We start from the raw sequence: 4,766 nt of genomic DNA on the forward strand, positions 1-4,766 counted from the left end.
TGTTGCCCAGGCTGGAGTGCAATGGTGCGATCTCAGCTCACAGCAACCTCTGCCTCCCGGGTTCAAGCGATTCTCCTGCTTCAGCCTCCCAAGTAGCTGGGATTACAGGCATGTGCCACCATGCCCGGCTAATTTTGTACTTTTAGTAGAGACAAGGTTTCTCCATGTTGGTCAGGCTGATCTGGAACTCCTGACCTCAGGTGATCTGCCCACCTTGGCCTTCCACAGTGCTGGGATTAAAGGCATGAGCCACCATGCCTGGCCACTGTTGCACATTTTTAAAAGACTGGTCCAGCTGTGTTTCCTCTCATTTTAAATCCTTCTCTTCATTTAAAGTATCGGCAGGAGCATCATTACATAGATTGTCTAGAATGTCTTTGTTTCACCCATTTGACTCCTCCTTTTGATCTTCATCAGTATTAACCTCTTCAATTGTCTGTACCCTGGGTGTATTCATTAACATTATCATTTCCTAGGGACTATTACTCAGCAGCTTTGCCTGCCTTCTTTCCAAGGCCGGTTGTTTATTTCTCTCAATTCTTTGTTGTTGCTCGTCTGTTAGGCTTCTACTTGACTCAGAAGCAAACATCTCACTTTCAGATGAGTTTGTCAGAAAGGGATCTAATTCAGTAGCAGTCACACAATGTCCATTATTTTCCCTAACTTCATCATCATTGCTAAAAACATATTCATGTAAAATAGGGAGATCAAGTCGAATTCATTTTAAACAGGTCTGAATTTCCTTTTTATTTCTCAGGTATTCAACTCTGTCAATAAAATCCTCAAACTGCAGTTTGGGGAATCGCCTATGTGCCCAGTGTTCCATGTGTCTGATTAGCATCTTTAAGTCTTCAGCCTCATGACTTTTACCTTTGAATTTTGCCTTATCAAATACATGCCTTAAGGCTGGAAGCCCTTGCTCTAAAATTAATCTGTGAGCATCCAGCTTGGATATATTTCTTTTAACTGCTCTCTTTGGAGGTACAGGAACAAGTGCTCCACTTCCTGACTCTTTATCAGGTTCAGCTCCTTCACCATCTTGTCTCTCTGGAGGGGCTGGAGGTGGGAAAGGAGGAAAAGTTTCATTTTATACATGCTCATAATCTGGAAGGTCAATCATGCCATTCTCCTGTGGTTCTAGCATCTTTTCCTCTGGCTTTCCTCCCTTTCTGGACGCTCCTGGATTTTCTTTCCAGGTTCATCTAACCTCGCAGACAGCAGGGGCCACAGTGCGGAGCTCGGCCTGCAAACTAAGCATGCTTCTCCTATTTTTCCCATCTTTACGTTCATGTGTATTCAGTGTTTAGCTTCCACTTATAAGTGAGAACATGTGGTATTTGTTTTCCTGTTCCTGTATTAATCTGCTTAGGATAATGGCCTCCAGCTGCATCCATGTTGCTGCAAAGGACATGATTGCGTTCTTTTTTATGACTGTGTAGTATTCCATGGTGTATATCTGACACATTTTCTTTATCCAATCTGCTGTTGATGGGCATCTAGGCTGATTCCATGTGTTTGCTATCGTGACTAGTGCTGCAATGTGTCTTTGGTAGAACGATTTCTTTTCCTTTGGGTATACACCCAGTATGTGGGCACATTTTTAAAGAATTACTTAATTTTTGAATATGTGATACGCATATACTTCAGAAGCAAAGGTGAAAAGGAGTTCAGTGGGCTGGGCATGGTGGCTCATGCCTGTAATCCCAATGCTTTGGGAGGCCGAGGTGGGCGGATCACCTGAGGTCAGGAGTTTGAGACCAGCCTGGCCAACTTGGTGAAACCGTGTCTCTACTAAAAATGCAAAAATTAGCCAGAGGTGGTGGTGGGTGCCTGTAATCCCAGCTACTTGGGAGGCTGAGGCAGGAGAATCACTTGAACGGAGGCGGAGGTTGCAGTGAGCCAAGATTGCGCCACTGCACTCCAGCCTGGGCGACAGAGCAAGACTCCATCTCAAAAAACAAAAACAAACAAAAAAAAGGGCAGTGGAAAGCTTCCTGCCATCACAGTCCATCTACCCAGTGTCTACCCCACCATTAATGGTTATTAGTCATTTATTATGTAATCTTCTGGTGTTTTCATTCTTTCGCTCTTTCTGTGTGTGTGTGTGTCAGTTATAGATTTTTATAACTTATTAATAGAACTTTTAAAACATAAACAAAAATAAAGAATACTTCTGAAAGGGCTGGAACATTCTGGGTCCCATGAACTGTCAAAATAGGCACACTGGAAAAACTGGAAATAGAATCCAACGTGAGTAGGGGGAACATATAAATAAAGGAAAAACAAAGTTCATATAAAAGTGAGAGACAACAGAACCTGGCTATCTCTGAAAGCAAGCTCCCATCATTTTGAGCTCTTCACAGAAACAGAAGAGGGAGCTATAACCATGAACTTAGAAGAGCTTTCCTTCTAAACATGCCAGAAAATTAATGTCGTATAAAAAGATGGAAGTCAAATCCCGTAAAAAGGTATTGTAAGAAAATAGAAAATACAGAGCAGAATGACCTCACTACAGACAATGGGAGAATGCCAGAAAGATGTGCCTGCAAAACAGATGAAAATTCTATCCTAATATTGCCAAATGAGCTCAAAGAGATTAAGAAATTATAAAAGATAAGAAAGAACAGCATACATCAGAAAGAGAAAAATTCAGAAATGGGGTAATAGAATTTGAGAAAGAATTAGAAACAAAACAAAAAGTCATTTCAGAAATGCAGACTAACCTAGAAGGAAGCTGGGTGTGGTGGCACATGCCTGTAGTCCCAACTACTTGGGAGGCTGAGGTGGAAGGGTCACTTGAGCCCAGAAGTTTGAGGCTGCAGTGAACTATGATTACGCCACTGCACTCCAGCCTCGGCAGCAGATTGAGACTCTCTCTCTAATAACAAACAAACTAGAAGTAACATAAGAGCAAATAAAAACAACAGATAATGTCTTGAGAGGAAAAGGAGAAAAGATTTTAAGATCAAAAAGAAATAAAAGGCTTCTGGTTTTAACATGGACATAAAAAGAACTGAAAAGAAACTCCTAACCTCACAAGAAAAAACTTGGGCAGAAAGCAAATGAACAACTGCACGAACTCATCAGAGAACTGAGATCACAGGACAGGTGACCATCCTGAAATCTGGAGAGAGACACAGTACCTGCAGAGAGACACAGGACCGGAGCATTTGCTTACCTCAGGCTGAAGCCACCAGATGCCATATGAGCTGATAGGAAGTTTAAACTTGAAATGTTGATGGATTTCTGGAGGCTGAATGCAGGCTACGGAAAGAGTGTGAAGCTTTTGGGGACCGCTGTCATAGGGGAGTTCCCACCCTTTTGCAGGTTATTTTAAAATTATTATTTTTATTTATTTATTTATTTTTGCGATGGAGTCTCTCTCTGTTGCCCAGATGGAGCGCAGTGGTGCGATCTCGGCTCACTGCAACCTCTGCCTCCTGGGTGGAAGCTATTCTCCTGCCTCAGCCTCCTGAGTAGCTGGGATTACAGGCGCTTGCCACCACACCCAGCTAATTTTTGTATTTTTAGAGAGATGGGGTGTCACTGTGTTGGCCAGGCTGGTCTTGAACTCCTGACCTCAGGTGATCCGCCCGCCTTGGCCTCCCAAAGTGCTAGGATTACAGGCATGAGCTACTGCACCCGGTTGAAAATTGTTATTTATTTATTTATAATAGAGACAAGGTCTCACTATGTTGCTCTAGCTGGTCTTGAACTCCTGGGGTCAAGCAATCCACCTGCCTTGGCCTCCCAAAGTGCTGGAATTACAGGTGTGAGCCACCACGCCTGGCTAACTTTTGCAGGTTTTTACTCCAGAAACTTCACCAGACTCTCACTGGATGAACAGAGAGAATCTGGAGAAAGATTCCTTCTTGCCCCCTGTGGTGCTGGCTGGAGGAGGGAAACAGTTACCACACTGCCTAGACCATGTAGCCTGTCACCCTTACAGAATAAATGGCTTAATCTACAGGGGAAAGTGTAAGGCTTATTTGAGGGACTATGTCTCAGGTACGAGATCTCTTAATTCTTTGGGGATCTGTGTCTTAGGGTGTGATATCTACAAACTATTTGGGGTTCTGCTTCTCAGGGTTAACCTAAATAACAGAGAGGCTCTCTAAAGAAAAAGATATTTGGCTGGCCTCGGTGGCTCACACCTGTAATCCCAGCACTTTGGGAGGCTGAGGCAGGCAGATCACAAGGTCAGGAGTTCGAGACCAGCCTGGCCAATATGGTGAAACCCCGTCTCTACTAAAAATATAAAAATTAGCCAGGTGTGGTGGTGGGCGCCTATAGTCCCAGCTACTCAGGAGGCTGAGGCAGGAGAATCACTTGAACTCGGGAGGCAGAGGTTGCGGTGAGCCAAGATTGTGCCATTGCACTCCAGCCTGAGTGACAGAGTGAGACTCTGTCTCAAACAAAACAAAGAAAGAAAAATATATCCCTTCAGGGATGGGGCATTGCAATGGGAATATGTGTGCCATAGTAAACTATGTGTATACTCAGGGAGGTAAAGGAAGGCAAAGGTTTTTAAAGGAAAAATGAGGAGAGTTATAAAATTGTTTTCAAATGATTATCCTTGGCCACAAAGATCAGTAACAAGGGTGATTCCAATCCAGAGCTGGATAGGCAGTTGCTAGACAGATGTCCTCAAAGTATTTTTTGCTTAAGGTTGTAATGGCCTTTATGCAAAATTGTGGGGTTTTTTTTCTTTTTTTAAATATATATTTTTGGCCAGGAGTGGTGGTGCACTCCTGTAGCCCCAGCTA

The 4,766-nt window shown here is 43.3% G+C and overlaps 1 pseudogene; it reads right to left on the reverse strand.

Annotated features, from left to right (window-relative positions):
- Positions 1–1,144, reverse strand: part of LOC116811306 (TIMELESS-interacting protein-like) — a 1,374-nt pseudogene extending 230 nt beyond the window's left edge.
- Between the last annotated feature and the right edge of the window lie 3,622 nt (positions 1,145–4,766).

The sequence above is a fragment of the Hylobates moloch genome, unplaced genomic scaffold (genome assembly GCF_009828535.3).
Source record: "Hylobates moloch isolate HMO894 unplaced genomic scaffold, HMol_V3 SCAFFOLD_7, whole genome shotgun sequence".
Classification (NCBI taxonomy): domain Eukaryota; kingdom Metazoa; phylum Chordata; class Mammalia; order Primates; family Hylobatidae; genus Hylobates; species Hylobates moloch.